Consider the following 16,837-nt stretch of genomic DNA (forward strand, 5'->3'; position numbering starts at 1 on the left):
TACAGGAGCTGAGGCTGAATTAGAGAGAAAAGTATTGTTATCATTTCAGTTAACTTAGAGATTTTGCTTTGCTTTGCTTGCCTTAGTTGATTTATCAGTAATTTTTATACATGTGAAAATTGTTGCTCCATTTCTAGTTATTGTCATGCAAATGCATCTGTGGATCCAGTCACCCTGGGTTAATAAGGGATGCTCCTCAAGTCAGAGGCCATCTGCAGTCAATACTGAGACTCAAAACCAACCAGAAGTACTGATTTGGGAGGGTTTTGTTTTGTATTAGTTGCTTTCTATTGTAGTAACAAAATATTTGATAAAAGCAATATAAGTGAGGAGACATTGATTTGAAGGGACGTGGCCCAGAAAGTGTGAAAGCAACCATGGGCATCAGAATGAGACAACTGTTTGCTCTCATTTCAGAAGACCCTGAAGCAGAGCGCATACAGAAAGTTCGCTTAGTCTAAAAAAAAAATCTCAAAGTCCTCCTGGAGTGGTCAGTGTTGTCAGTTAGACTTTCAAACTATAGGTCCTATAGCTTTCATCATGGTATAAATGTTCCCCCATAGGTTCATATGTTTAAACACTCGGTCCCCAGCTGGGGGCGCTCTTTGAGAAGCTTATAGAATCCCTAGGCGGTAGAGCCTTGCTGGTGGCGTCCAATGCTGCAGGTGGGTGTTCAGATTTCAGGGCCCTTGTTCCCGCTTGTTTTCTGCCCCCGGGAGGCCTCAGACTCAGGCTGTCTTCTCTGCCATGATGGATCACATCCCCTCAGGAAATGCCAAATAAACTCTGTCTTCTTGAACTTGCTTTCTGCAGGGTATGCTGTCACAGCCAAATTAAAGAAACTGACACATGTCCCGAAACAGTGTCACCAGCTGGGCACCAAGGGTTCAAACACAAGTGCTCATGGGACAGTGCATACTAAAACCCACAACTGTCTGTTTTTGTTTTCTTTTCTGTTTCCAAGTGCATTAGCTGGCATTCACAGATCTATAAAGGTATAAACTGTCCGGGTAGCTGATTTCACTGCTATGGAGATGCAGCAGACTGTCTCTGTGATGAATTAAGGTTTCTCTGTCCTCCTGAATTAAACAGACTTTCACAAATGCCCTCCTCCCTAAGCATAATTTCTTAAAAGATAAAATGTGGATTTTGCTATTTACAAACATCAAACAAAGAAGATTTATGAAGATTACTAGGTTTTCCAGACATTACAGGAAAGGCGGTCCATAGGGGGTCAATTTCTGTGCATTAGGGAATCAAGAAATGATAGATGGAGGGATGGGGACTTAAGTGTCATTCAACTGTGAGTTTAGAATGCTAAATCTGGACCAGAGTTCACTGTGGCTTTCATGGAAAATCTTTAAAACTGAACGTATTTTACATGAACCAAAACATCTGGCTCAAAACTGAGACCAAAACACTCTTCTGCATTTGATTACCTCTCTAGTTGAAGTGTATGGGTCAGATATGGTGTCCATCTCTAGCTAGGGATGGACTGGCAGGCATGAACTTAACATGCAATCATGTTCCAGGACTCAGAGTTCTGCTCCAGCACTGCAAGTGCAGAAGATACACACACACACACACACACACACACACACACACACACACGCACACGCACACACGCACATGCACAGGCACATGCACAGGCACATGCACACACACATGCATGCACACATGTACACAACCCACACACTAATAAAATAAATCTTTAAAAAACATTTTTTAAAATGTGTTTTTGACCTGGACAATTTGATTGATTTCCATTTCTCTACTAGTTTATGTTAATGCAGGGGAGACTCATGGAAGATATTCTTTGTATACTGTCATTTTTAAATATACAGAGCCTTAAAATGAGTAATCTATATCTATGTCACATGCATCCCAGACAGGATAAGGATATTATACTTAAAACTATGGAAACTGGATATCTAGGATCCACTGGTTGGGATGGAGATGTGGGGACTCCTCCACATGTGGAGTTGGGGGATGTATGGTCTCTCGAAAGGCTTCTGATCTTGGCAAATACTGGAGCCTTTCTACCTTAATTTCTCAAAGACTAAAATAGCATGAGCCTTCCCACCTTACCTGTTCATGGAAAGTTAAAAAGGTCACGGCAAGGACATGCCCTGGTTCCTGAGTCTGACAGAACATCCGAGTCTTATAGAAGAGAAAGCGGGGAATAGGCTTGAACTCTGTGCCACAGGAAGGACTTCCTGCATAGAACACCAAGAGCTCAGGCACCAAGAACAACAACTGGAAAAGGAACCCCGGGAAGCAGAGAAACTTCTTTGTGGCAAAGGACACCATCATTCAGGTAAAACGGTAGTCTACAGAATGGGAAAAGATCTTTACCAATTATACGTCTGATGCAGGATCAGTGCCTTGCCTAGCCCTTATGGGAGAATCTTCTTTGTGTAGTAAGTGGGAAATAACACAGTCCCACAACTGGACAATGTGTGGGATCGGGAGGGCAGGGTCAAGAGAGACAGAGACAAGACACAGAGAGAGACAGAGAGAGACAGTCAGTCTTCAGAGCACTCAGTCCTCAATGGGATGTCTTCATCAAAGCCCTCCCCCTCAGCGCTCAGGGAAGCTGTGCAGAAGAGAAGGCAAGAAGGCTGTTAAGAGCCAAGAGTGATGGGTGACTGAGGAAACAGTGTCTCCCAGATGTGCAGGAATGATACACATAAGAACTCACAGACTGTGGCAGCATGCACAGGATCTACACAGGCTCAAGCCAGACCGGGTCCCTGCACTGAATGAGGTAAGGAACACAGACTCCCACTGCTAGCCAACGAACGCGTATACGAGCTGCACTTGGGGCATGCCCCAGGCCCCGCAGGAGAAGCCGTCAGAAATGGGCTTGATGGTACTTTCAGAGACATGTCTCAGTTTACTTTGGGGCGTTTTTTTGTCTTATTGGTCTTTTGTTTATTTTGATTCACGTTTTTGTGGGTTTTGCAGATGTTTCTTGCTTTGTTTTTCATTTTGTTTTTAAGACAGAGAAAGAGCCTAAAGTTGGGTGAGTTGGGTGATCAAAATACAGTGTATGATTTTTTTCAATTAAAAAAAAGTCCAGGTACTTTAGCGCAGTAAAGACAAAGGCCCATTCTTTTGCCCTCTGGTGTGTGCTAGTCACACAGGGGTACAGCCTACCTTGGACTGAGGTGTACCAAGAATTGGAAAGGACAGGCTGGGGCTTTCATCATTAGCTCAGGGAGCACTGGCCCTGCCTACCAACGTCAACTCACACAGATACAAGAGGAAGAATCTTCAGGTACACTCCCTGGATGGTGCTGGCAGCACCTCAAAGATCCAGGGGCTGCCAACTTTGCTCCTTCAGTAAAGATGGAAGAAAGCTGGGGAGACCTCTGGACTATAGCAACCTGAGCTGGGGTGCTCTTCTACCATCCAAATTGGTTACCTGAAGTAAGAATGAGAAGGTCTCCGTGGTTCTAGCCACCGTGAAGTGGATTGCACTGGTCCCCGGTCCTCCCTCTCCCTCTCCATCCCTCGGCTCCTAGCCCCAGTGGCCTTCAACAGAGTTTACAAAATTCAGAGGCTACTCACATGTTGTTCTTTGGAGCCCTTGGCCTCTGAGATCAAGAACATTACCGTTTCTTAGTTCTTACAGCCTCCGCCGATGCCTCTGCCTCCTGAAAGGATGGATGAGATGTAGCTTGTGTGTAATTTTAGCTCCAGCCATGACCTTGATCTCCCTTGCTAAAACTGATCAGAGAAATGTCTCTGATCGCCAATGTTGGGTCCACCTCTCTAATTCTACATAACTCCAATCATAGCCTTCAGTTAGGGCAAAGACTCTTTCTGTGTTAAGATTTAAAAGGTTTAAGGCCTCAAATGCCTTTTGAGTTTCACAATGAACTTAATCCTTTAAGGGTCCTTTTCTTCCTCTCTTATTCTCTTACACACACATGCACACATGTACTCACACACAAACACATACACTCACACACATATACACATATACCCACACACATAGATACATACACTATATACACACACTTACACACATATACACATATACATCACACACACTTATACACATACATATACACACACATACACCCATACACATACTCCCACGTACACACATATACACCAAATACACACATGCACATACAATAAATACTCTCACATACATATACACATATACATTCACACATATACACATATTCCACATACACACATGTACACACACTCATGGACACGCATAAACACAGATACACACACACACACACACAAGCACAGCTCTACAACTGCTTTCATTTAAGTCATGCCCTCCCATCGATACTAAAATGAAGCAGACATTTTATCCCCCATGGTGTGGCCTGTGTCCAGGAGAGCAGAACTGAATCACTTCCTACCTATATGTGGGCTGCCTGAGGTGCCCAGCTCTGGGGTTGCCACAATGCCCAAACTGTTGCAAACTCCTGGCCCATCTGTAGATCCTTGAATGCATAGAATTCGATAAATATGTTGTTTCTTCAAATCCTCCTGTGGTTTCAACTTTAGACCACGACAAATATGGACTTTTCAACTCCAACCTAGTAAAGGGATTTATGTGTGACTAAAAATAGAGGAAGATTCATTCCATTCTTTTCTTACAAGAAGCTGTATGTACTTGGCCAAATATGTCTCAGAAAATGCATCTTTCCCTTCTGTGTCAACAGCCATATTTGCTGCTATCCCCAGCAGGGCAGATTATATATTCAACAATCACAACATAAGGGAATCCTCAATAACAATACTGTCTCAGCTCAGAAGCACATAGGTACAGTTGCTTCAGAGAATGAAGATTTTAGCGGGGCATAGTGGCACAAACCTTTGATCCCAGCACTCTAGAGGCAGAGGCAGACAGATTTCTGTGAGATCAAGGCCAGCCTGATCTACATATAGGATAGCCAGGGCTACATAGTGAGACCCTGTCTCAAAATTATGTGTGTGTGTGTGTGTGTGTGTGTGTGAATTTTAAAATAACTTTTCAGTAAAGCAGCTAAGACATACCAGAGATGTACCAGAAGGGGATTTGAACATGCACTAGCTCCATAGTGCAGAGCAGGTGGCAGCAGACGGGACAGGGGCCTAACTGTAAGTGGGCCTGGCTATGGCTCCATGAATCTGTAGACCTTGCCTGTGTCTGAGAGGCCAAAGCCCCAAAGCTGGAGCTTGACTCCTCTTTAACCACCGCTACCGTCTTGTGTTTTACAGTGTCATGAGTCCAAGGCGAACAGTAGAGAGCGGGATAGACCTGGGAAAGACCATCAAAGAGCACATGCCTCGAATGATTTGCAGTGGTTGTATGGTAATAAAACATACAGTTAAGAGGAAGAAATCCTCATGTGCTAAAAAATTCCCGATTGCCATGATGAATGAGAAGCTTCCTTTTGGAGGCATGAGTTCTTGTATAACCCAGATAAAAGTCATCTGTTCCTGGGTGGAGCTTTCCTTGCCCCCGCCCCTTCCCTCCCCCCTCCCCCCCATCCTCCACCGCCATTTTCTGCCCACGGCAGTTCAGTTGCTCTGGATAGTGCCTGCTCCCCCAGATTTGTTTCCTTGTTTGATCCTGCCCACTTTAAGGCTCCGTGGCCTTCACCATGAGGTAAGGTCTAATGTGCACCTTCTCTGGACTCGCCACTGGAATCTATTTACAGAAGAGCCACAGAAGCCACCGTGGTTATTGGCCTGGAATTAGTGGTGTCTGGTTTAATTTCATAATTTCCACCTTCAACACCTCCCTTCTCTGGGACCCTGGTAGTGGCTGCTGCGTCTTGGATGTGGTTCACCCCCCAAAATTTATACATTGGAAATATGGTCCCCAGTGTAACCATATTGAATAGTAACAGCTCTTTAAAAGTTGGGAACTAGCCAGAGAGGATTAGATTATAAGGACATCATCCCCAGAAAGGATTGATGCCTGTCTAATGGGTCTGGATAGCTACCCAAAGAGTAGGGTCTTATAAACCAGGCTCTTTCTGGATTCCTTTCTCACCCGTGACCACATTTATATGAATGTCTACCCAGTAGTGACGTTTATGTTGGGGTTCTTATCAGAAGTTGGAGTTGGAACCATAGCCTTAGACCTCCAGGAATGAGAACTAAATATTTTCTTCATAAACTACTCAGCCTCAAGGATCCCCACAAAACAGACTAAGATGGTGGTTATGGAAATGTTTGGAAACTCGATGAGGAAGACAGTTGTCAACCTCATGGGCATATAGCTGAGTTTACACTTTAGAATAGTTAACCTTATGCAAAATTCTATCTCGATTAAAACAGAAGCTATGGCATCTCTCGTCGATGTGACCAAATACCCTTTAAGAAGCAGCTGAAGGGGGAGAGGCATGTTTTGGCTCTGGTGCTTTGAGGAGATGCAGTCCATTGTGAGGGGAAAATGAGGTGCAGGAGGGTCCGTGGCAGTAGGAACGTGTATCACCTGCATATTCACATGCCTATGGATCAGAAATCACAGACCAACCACAAGGGCACATGCTATAAACCTCAAGGCCCACCTCTGCAGACCTCTAGCCTAAATGTTCTTCTTCCCCCTGAAAAAGAGCTACAGGCTCAGAACTACACACGCAAACACATTAGCCTATTGGGAACACTTCACATTCAAATGAAAACACTCTACCTTTCAGACTTACAATGCAAACTGTGTTCAGGTCAAGGCTTCAAAAGTTCAAAGTCTGTTCTGAAGCTGCCTTAGTTAGGGTTTCGTAGCTGTGAAGAGACATCGTGACCAAGGCAATTCTTATGAAGGCAAATATTTAATTGGGGTGGCTTATAGTTTCAGAGGTTCAGCCCATTATCATGATGGAAGCCTGGCAGCCTGCAGGCTGACACGGTGCTGGAGAAGCCAAGAGGTCTACATCTTGATCTGAAGGCAGCAAGGAGACTCTCTTCTGCATGTGGGTGGATGTGACAATGGGACCTCAGAGCCCACCCCCATGGTGATGCACTTCCTCCAACAGCCACAGGGACTCCAAGGCCACACCTCCTAATAGTGCCATTTCTCATGGGCCAAGCATATTCAAACTACCACAGAAGCGAAAGGCTAACTCTTATCTGTGAGCCCTTATGTTGACAGCAACAAAAACAAACCCTAAACCACACACTTCCAACATTCAGTGGTACACAATAAATGTGCACATTGTAAAGGGAGGAACAGAGGCGTAGAAAGCAGGACCAAAGCCAAGCAAAGAAAAGGTTAAGCCTTATAGTTTTATGTTTAACATTTGGGATTTTTAGAATTATTTGGGCTCCAATGGCTTTGAGTGGTCCTTCTCCTACAGGAATGTTACCTATGATACAAGTGGCCTCTGTCCTAAGTATGGCACACTCAATGCCCTGAGTTGTCCGTGGCCAAGGTATCATAGACTTGGCATTCCTGATGCCCTGAGATCCATGGTGTAACCTATAACACTTTCTGGATGCTCCATGAAGGTTATCTGATTCAGCTGCATGTTTCCAGGCCTGAAAATCTTTCTGAAATCTTGGCACAAGTAGAAACAATCTCCTTACTCTTGCATCCTAAAAGCTGCAAAACCAGCACTTCATTCAAATTTCTCTGTCAGTTCAAGACATAGCCTGGCGCCCTTAAACCATAGATACAGCAGCTGCTCTCTGTGAGGTACAGTATCAGCTATGTGGCATAGCTGCCCCTCTATGGTAGAGCTGCCTCTCTATGGTACAGCTGCCTCTCTATGGTATAGCAGCCTCTCTATGGTATAGCAGCCTCTCTATGATACAGCAGCCTCTCTGTGGAAGAGCAGCCTCTCTGTGGTAGAGCAGCCTCTCTGTGGAAGAGCAGCCTCTCTATGGTACAGCAGCCTCTCTGTGGAAGAGCAGCCTCTCTGTGGTAGAGCTGCCTCTCTGTGGAAGAGCAGCCTCTCTGTGGTAGAGCAGCCTCTCTGTGGAAGAGTAGCCTCACTATGGTATAGCAGCCTCTCTATGGTACAGCAGCCTCTCTGTGGTAGAGCTGCCTCTCTGTGGAAGAGCAGCCTCTATGTGTATTCATGGTTTTGCTGTTGGCCCTGAGGCTTGTTTTATGATGAATTTTTTTAAATTGCATTTACGGTGTTTCTCCATGGAGTGGGGCCAGTCTTCGAGGCACTTTTCTCATTGTCCCAGCTCAAAGTCCGAGGTCCCTTCTTACAGATGCTGTCTTTTTAAACAAGTAACACCAATTTGTCTATTCATGTTCTATCATCAACTTTAATTAAGGTCACATATCTTTCGTCATTAAAGTGCACAGTTTTTCATATCTTCTCTTTTTTCTGAGATCCATCATTGTAAAATTTGGGTAAATGCAATAAGCAATAACTGTCCCATAGCCTGAATGTTACATAGTCTTGAAATTTCCTGTAAATTTCAAATTTTACATCACTGCAAATGATGGGCAAATTGGACCACCATTTTAAAATTCAGTCACCCAAGTTCTCTGAACTCAGCCAGATTCTTTCAGGATGTAATTGCCCTCAGCCCAGTTCCCCACTGAGTTCTTACTCTCTTTTGAAACATCATGAGAATAATATTTTTCACCCTTCTTTTCTCCGGGCATTTGATCTTCTGAACTCTTACCAGAATCACGTATTAAACTATAATCAACCACACTCTAAGGCAACGGTTCTCAACCTTGCCAACACTGAGACCCTCTACCATAGTTTCATGTTGCGCTGACTTCTAACCATACAATTTTTGTCGATACACAGGAACTAATTTTGCTGCTGTTATGAATTGTAATGTAAATATTTTTGAAGACAGAAATTTGCCAAAGAGATCATGACCCACAGGTTGAGAACCACTGCTCTAAGGTTTCTCCAGTTCACAGTCCTGGACTCTTCCACATTCTTCCTACAAACCAATTCTAGCAGTGTGAATATCACGTGGATGGTCACCATGGCAAGCTTACTCCTCCGTATTTTCTGCATTGCTTACTTTGCAAATTTAAACAACTCTGACATTTCACCTCACATCAGTCAGAATGGCTAAGGTAAAAAACTCAGGAGACAGCAGGTGTTGGCGAGAATGTGGAGAAAGGAACACTCCTCCACTGCTGGTGGGGTTGCAAGCTGGTACAACCACTCTGGAAATCAGTCTTGTGGTGCCTCAGAAAACTGGGCATGATCTACCAGAGGACCCCATTATACCACTCCTGGGCATATACCCAGAGGATTCCCCAGCATGCAATAAGGACACATGCTCCACTAAGTTCATAGCAGCCCTATTTATAATGTCCAGAAGCTGGAAAGAACCCAGATGTCCCTCAATGGAGAAATAGATACAGACAATGTGGTATATTTACACAATGGAATACTACTCAGCAATTAAAAACAATGAATTCATGAAATTTTTAGGCAAATGGGTGGAACTGGAAAATATCCTCAGTGAGGTAACCCAGTCACAAAAGAACACACATGGTATGCACTCACTGATAAGTGGATATTAGCCCAGAAGCTTGGGATATCCAAGACACAATTCACATATCAAATGATGCCCAAGAAGAAGGAAGAACAAAGTATGGATACTCTGGTCCTTCTTAGAAGGGGGAACAAAATACCCACAGAAGGAGATACAGAGACAAAGTGTGGAGCAGAGACTGAGGGAATGGCCATCCAGAGACTACACCACCTAGTGATCCATCCCATATACAGTTACAAAACCCAGACACTACTATCAATGCCCACAAGTACTTGCTGACTGGAGCCGCGTATAGCTGTCACCTGGGAGGCTCTGCTAATGCATGACAAATACAGAGGGGGACACTCTCCGCCAGCCATTGAACAGCCTTCCTTCCTTAGACCCAACCAGGCCTGTTTTGGGGGTGTCAACATTTTCTCTTATGGAGCTCCCAATGAGGGAGCTAGAGAAAGGACCCAAGGAGCTGAGCTGAAGGGGTTTGCAGTGCAGTAGGAGGAGCAACGATATGAGCCACCCAGTACTCCCAGAGCTCCCAGGGACGAAAACATTAACCAGATGGTACACATGGAGTTACCCATGGCTCCAGACGCATAGGCAGCAGAGGATGGCCTTGCTGGACAGCAAAGGGAGGAGAGGCCCCGGTCCTGGAAAGGCTCTATGCAGTAGTATAGGGGAATACCAGGACAAGGAAGTGGGAAGGGGTTGATTGGGGAAAAGGGGGAGGGGAGATGTCTTACAGAACCTTTTTTTTTGGGGGGGGACCAGGACAGGGGAAATAATTTGAAATGTAAATAAAGAATACATCTAATTTTTAAAAAACTTGAAAATAAGCACCTTGAGGGAAGAGAGGTTTATTTTATTTGATGGTTTCAAGAGGGGTTTATTTTAGCTGTCACAGTGGGGACGGCATGGTGACAGGCATTGTTGGGACAGGGAAGCAGGCTGCTTCTGCTCGCTCACATACACGCAGATCAGGAAACAGAGAGTTAAAAGGAATTCAGGCCAGGCCAGAGAACCTCAAATGTCTGACCTCAGTGTGGTTCTGCTTCCTAAATTTTCTACAACCTTCCAAAATACTGCCACAAGCTAGGAACCAACTAATAAAACACGTGAACCTATGGGGCCTTTCACATTCCAACCATAATGCCTCTGGCCTTTAGGTGAAGCCAGCTCCCTGCCACTCTTCCTTGGGCCCAACCAGGCCTCCACTGGAGTGTCAACATTTTCTCTTATGAATATTGGCAATGACGGCCTGGCTCTAATAGGAAGAGAAGAAGAAGAATGACATTTATGTCTTACTAACTCATGAAGAGTAGAGAAGTGGACCTTGGGTGCCAAGAAATGTTTGTTTTTTCATGATCCACTGGTGTCTATAGCATTCTATCCCCAACATGTCTGGAGATCCGGGACCAAGAGCACGTGAGAGTAGAACAGGTCACTACGTGTAGCTGGTTCTGGGCATTCCGTGTGTTGCAGTTCAATCGAAATTTTCTGAGATGTTTACACTTATATTCAAAGCTGTTTACAAACCACTTTTATTTTGTCTTTTTTTTTTCAGAACCGAGGACCAAACCCAGGGTCTTGCACTTGTGGGGCAAGTGCTCTACCACTAAGCTAAATCCCCAACCCCTACAAAGCACTTCTGGCACAATCTCTTACTTGTTTTAACAATCACTCCAGGAAACAGATTTCACCCCCATCTTCACAGACAAGGAAGCCAAGTGACTCCGTCTTAGGACCAGGACAAGGAGTTAGGGTTAGGGTTAGGGTTAGGGTAAGGGTAAGGGTTAAGTGATTATCAAGGAGGTTAAGTGACTTTGCTCTGAGACCCAGAGAAGCCAAGAGTTGAACGCAGGTCTTCCAGTTCTTTGTGGGGACTTCCAGGTGGGATCCTATCAACTACGCCCATATTCTCTCAGCAGAGCTCTGCAGTGGGGTAGGAACCTCCTCAGCATGCTGGCAATCTGTTTGTATTGCTATAACCGGGGGTTTGGGGTAGCTCAGTTCACACATATCCTGGTCCAAGAGAGCCTGTGTTCTCCATGAGGATGGCCAGAGCTCTGCAGTTCCTGCAGTGCATAGCGCTGGAGTCAACCACTGTAGCAAGCCTGGGTCCTAGGCAGAGCTCTGGTCTCTGCACTTGCACAACTCAGAAAGATGCCCAGGTTCTCCATTCTTGGCTCGGTGTTCTTGTCTGTGTAATGGAGCCTGTCAGAGAACAACACGAGGAAGCTCTTTGTAAAATGTTCACTACTGTGTCCACACATGTTATGGCCATGCACACAAACAGCTCTACTCCACACAATGACCATCCTCAGTAACAGACAAATTGGGCATTAGCAGATTCTATGTATTATAGTACAGGAACCTCCTCAGCTTCATGTGCAACTGACTTATGCTAAGCTGGATGCTCTTAATCTTACGTACCTATGCACTGCTCGGATCCTACACAGTGATTAATATACCATCATATTGAATGGCGGATGTCATTCAAATTTCTTTCAACACTTAGGCTCAAAAGAACTTTACAGAAGGAGGTTTAATCATAAAATAATTGTATCTTTATTTCAGTTATTTTCATATGTATATATAAATAGCTGATATGTATCTATATTTGTATGTGCATATATTTATGCATGTGTTTACATATATGCATCAATAGACATACATGTATATGCTGATATTTGCATACATATATACATATACAAGTATCTGAGATATATATGACATTTCAGCAAATCTGTTTTTATAACTTTTAAATTATATATATGCTAAAGTTTTAATCTTAAAAATCTACTAAAGTACAATAAACTAATAGTTTATAAAGATTAAATAAACTGTTTCTCTGTTAAAGAAAGATATTTAAAAATATATAAGAAATAGCAGTGTTTCTTACTTTTATTTTTCCTCTGTGTTTTCTGAGGAAAAACAGAGATGAGATAGCCTTCGAGAATACTCCTCAAAAGAATTCTGAAAGGAAGCCACATTTGTCTACGATGGCACATTGGAGAGGACACCATTTTTAATAAACCTGACTAATGACTAAATGTGAATAAAATAGACGTGAGTAACCAGGCAGAATTGATGTCATCCTAAAGCTTGAATAAAAATCTACGGTATGGAAAATGCCTTTCCAGGCCTGGTCGAGTTCTTAAATAAGCAAGGGCCAGGTATGATGGCTAAGCTCAGGATTCAGCATCCAGTCACACAGAAAAGCCTATTAAAATTAACAAAATAGTTTGAGAGACTATTTTCGGCATCATGAATTGGCAAATGGTAGCGACCAGCCGATCAAATGACTGGTTCGACTCTTAATAGCGGATCGTAAGGGAAATGGACCGCGGCTGCTTTCAGACTCCGGTGGCCGGTCGGCGTGGAGACAGAGGCGTGGGCTACATCTCAGTGTAAGGATCAGCAGTTCTCGGGGGAACAAACATAGAAGCCTGTCAGACTGAACCAGTCTCTAACAGAGTGCTTTCTAGGATATCAAGATTAAGTCCAGCACCGGGAGGGGCAGTTTATATTAGAATGGATCTTAGGGTCGGCGATCCCGACAGTAGGGGTAAGAATTGCTGGTTTAATCATTATTGGACAGCTTGATGATTTGGTTATTTTTTCTTAAGCTATTGCAGTAACTGCAGTTACCCCACTCCTTTTGCCTCTTGATGTTTTTACATGTTGTAAGGGACGGCACATCCACAGCTTCTTCCCTAGGCAATCTCTCGTGTTTGGCAGCACTGTCCCTTCATCCGGAGCCAGGAGTCAGGAAGCCAGCAAGAACCGCTGTTCACTGAAATTGCTCAAACTGGTCAGATCTGAGCCAGTTTATCTTTCCTCACCCATTTCTCCCTTCAGAAGTCACCACCATAAGCCTCTGGTTCCTGAGCCACACCCTCTGTCATCTCCTCGGCACCACGGAAGCCCCACCCACCTGAAGCCAAGATGTCCAGCAAGCCAACCAAGACCAAGGCCACCCAAAAAGTGACCTCGGTGGGCTTTGTCCAATGTCTTCACAATATTTGACCAGCCAGCCCTAGATCCAGGAGTTTAAGAAGGCCTTCAGCTTGATTGACCAGAACTGTGGCCGCTTTGTTGACAAGGAGGACGTGTATATGCTGACCTCTAGAGAAGAACACGCTGAAAGGGCAGCCGGAGGGCACGATTAGTGAGGCCTCCCGGTTGGCAACCTCTCTGCCTTACTCACTCTTTATACAGACAAGCTGAACAGTGAGTTCAGTCAGGACAGGATTCACACCACCTCCCCATTTTGATGAGGAAGGCCTCAGGTTTCATCCATAAGGACTGTCCTAACAGAGCCACTTGTCACCATGGGCAAGAGCTTCCCACATGCTGAGGGGACGAGATGTACTATAAGGTACCCCTTGATAAGAAATGCAACCCCACCTACACAGAGCTCACCCATATATGGTGGTGACATGACAGCAAGGACAAAGAAGACAGCTAGGAAGCTCCTAGCCTTTCAGCCACTCAGGCCCCACCCCAGTCAATGGGGTGGCCATCCATGTGCCAGCTCTACATCATGACCACAGCCCTCCCCAGGAGGGTTAGGGTGCCAACTCCCCAGGAAGGAAATGAGCCTCGAGACTCACAGGGTAGATGCAGCAGCCCTGAGCAGATGCGCCCAGCACTGGAAAGGGTGTCTGACCCCCTCTGGGAAGAACCATAGTCTGACAGAGGAGCCAAAGGAGGGACCAGCAGGCATGAAGGACGAGATGCTGAGGACTTGGGTCATGCCGTCGCATTCCCGAGCTGCTCTGAGGAAGAAAGCACCTATGTCCTTGTGCTGAACCCTGCCTCTCAGCATCTCCACAAAGACACTCATATTTGCCATGTCCCTTTAAAGGATGGCAGTCCTCACTTATGCCTGTCTGGTCACCGGAGCACACTCACCCCACCTGGGGATGTTGAGAATACACACACAGAGGGTGATTGTCTAAGGGAATTCAGTCTCATTAAAGGGCCAAACTCAGCAAGACAACAACGAAATCTATACCCCACCCCCACCCCCACCCCCCCCACCCCGCCTCCCACCCCCACCCCCACTCTTGCTCACCATTTCCTTCTTCTTTTTACCTTCTGAGAAGTGCTGGTGTGTCACCTGTGGCTCTGGGTGGCATGTCCCCCTTTGAGGATCCTTTTGATGGCTGTCAGTTTCTGATCTTGCTTTCTTCATACCTGAACAAGAGTGAAAACAATCCACATCAAAACATCCTTCGTCTCAAGTAGTGTATATGAAGAAAACGCTATGCGTTCAGGGAAAGCAAAACTGAGAAACTGGCTTTGAACTGTGTAGCACAAAGTGTCTGGTCGCTGTGGAGACACCATTCTCGTGTAGAGGAACATTGGCATTCGCCTGAACAGAGACCCAGAGGTTGGAGATATACTTGTGGGTTCTTGAAGCCACACTGCGCCATTGCTTACAGTGTGGCGGTGGGAAGCCCCATGAGGGAGGCTGCGGTGGCTGCATAGCGAGAGACTAAGGCCAGGTAGATGAGCTGAAAGGTTCCCGCAGTCAGAAAGGACAGAATTGCTACTAATACGATGGGAAAGGAGCAGACGAAGAAGCCAACTGCCCCAGCATTTTCAAACTTTGAACTCGTGAGGCCGCGGGACTCAGGTAGAGGGACTCCGGAAACAGGAAGCAACAAATCGTGGGCTTCCTTGAGCTCTCTCGGCAAACCCTGGTGAGAGAAGCCGGCAGGCGCCCAGCCCACGGGTATTTGTTGTACTCCTTCCAGGCTCTGTGCCGACAAAGATAAAGTGCTAAGTGAGCAAAGTGACCAGTCCTGCAAGCTAACAGTTTGGGAAGAGGTGTGACTGCAGGCTCCATGCTCTGTCACTAGAGGACATCACAGCCCGGGACAAAAGCTCCCCCCGCGAGTCTGCATCGCAGGTAGCTTGCTGTGCCTTTTCCCACGAGAGGATGTTCACACATCAACCTCACTGCCGCAGGCATTAAGATGTCATGGGTTAGAGGGGGCAGGGATAGGGGGAGGGGCGTCGGCAGGCAAGCCAGAATTGGTTCCAATCCACCTAGAAATCCATTCTCTTTTATTTCCCCTTAAGTTTACTGATCTCTGATGTTGAAGAGCCTCATCCACACACAGGACCAGAGTTTTTGGGTTTCCCTAGTTCCCAGGCCAAGTTGCCCTTCAGCATGGCTCCCAGGACCCTCATCACTTGCCTAATGTCTAGGTTTACTTTCTTTCTGTCTGCCAGATAATCTCTTCTTTGACACAAAATCTGGGCAGTCACGGTCAATAGTAAAACAGCAGCTTGGGCACAAATAGGAGTATCTTGGCGTTACTCTTACGACATACAGTGCACACTTACCACATGTTGGAAGCTTTTCCCACTGCCCATCTGCCTCCGCCCTCTCAAGTTGGAGGCCAACATCTGTGCTTACATGGGTAAAAGCTGTGGGTATTTTCTTGATCGGCCTAAGTGCTTTGAGCAGCTCCAGCTAGCTTCTCTCATTAAGGATGAATTTAGGTAGATTCGAGATGGGTGGAGGGGCGGGCGACAAAACGGAAGGTAAAAGGTTTCAGCACTTAATAATGCCAATTTTATCATCACTTAGCATAACAACTTCCATTAGGGTAATAAGACATTAAGTATATGTTGATTGCAAATAAGCCGGTTACATTTGCTAATTGTGAGAAGACTGATTTTTTTCTCTTCCTATCTGAGTTGTAATTTCAAACCATCTCTACTTCCTAAAAGCAGGGCACATCAAGGGAAGGTGGCATCTATGCTACAGAGACAGAAAATGAGATTTTGGGGAGTATTTGGCAAGAGACTGATTGCATGATGAAAATAACTGGAGAACTCATCTTCAGAAATGAAGGGTATAAACGGCTCGCTCTAGCTGATTCCATCTCGCCTCCTCTCCCTCGGGGTCAAATTAATATGTTTACTACTGATAAGCTGATCTAGATCTCTGGAGGATGTCTGTGCTACACACCACTGTTCAGTGCCGGGATCTCCCCCAAACACATGGTCTCCACCGAGATTAAGCGTAAGTTTTGGGCCTCCGTATTTTAGGAATCGTCCATAACTGTGAAGTGCTGGTTTGAGGAAAAATGAGGTTTAGCGACATGAAGTCATTCATGACTGCTACAAAAGCGATGTCATACAATCAGCTAGCTCTCAGTGGCTGCATCCTCTCAGCGGTGGGAGTAATGTTGCCTCTGCTACAAGTGAGGTATATCTGTACTATCAGTCCGTATGGACCAAATTCAAAGGTTTTGTTTCTGATTTGACAAAAACACAACCCTAGCTGTTTTGAGAATCCTACATTATAACCGTCTGCAGCACCTGAATATAAAGCAGACTTTCTGAGGTGGCCCATTTTGAGTTTTTTGGAGCTGGA

General features: G+C 45.3%; 1 long non-coding RNA gene across 1 annotated transcript; it reads right to left on the reverse strand.

Moving 5' to 3' along the window:
• Positions 1–10,330: 10,330 nt before the first annotated feature.
• On the reverse strand, positions 10,331–15,236 carry LOC127692939 (uncharacterized). Its single transcript, XR_007979544.1, has 3 exons — positions 14,887–15,236; positions 14,519–14,640; positions 10,331–11,652 (listed from the first exon to the last, which is right to left on the reverse strand). It is a non-coding gene; the product is annotated as an uncharacterized LOC127692939 (long non-coding RNA).
• Between the last annotated feature and the right edge of the window lie 1,601 nt (positions 15,237–16,837).

This window comes from Apodemus sylvaticus, chromosome 9 (genome assembly GCF_947179515.1).
Source record: "Apodemus sylvaticus chromosome 9, mApoSyl1.1, whole genome shotgun sequence".
In the NCBI taxonomy this organism is placed as follows: Eukaryota; Metazoa; Chordata; class Mammalia; order Rodentia; family Muridae; genus Apodemus; species Apodemus sylvaticus.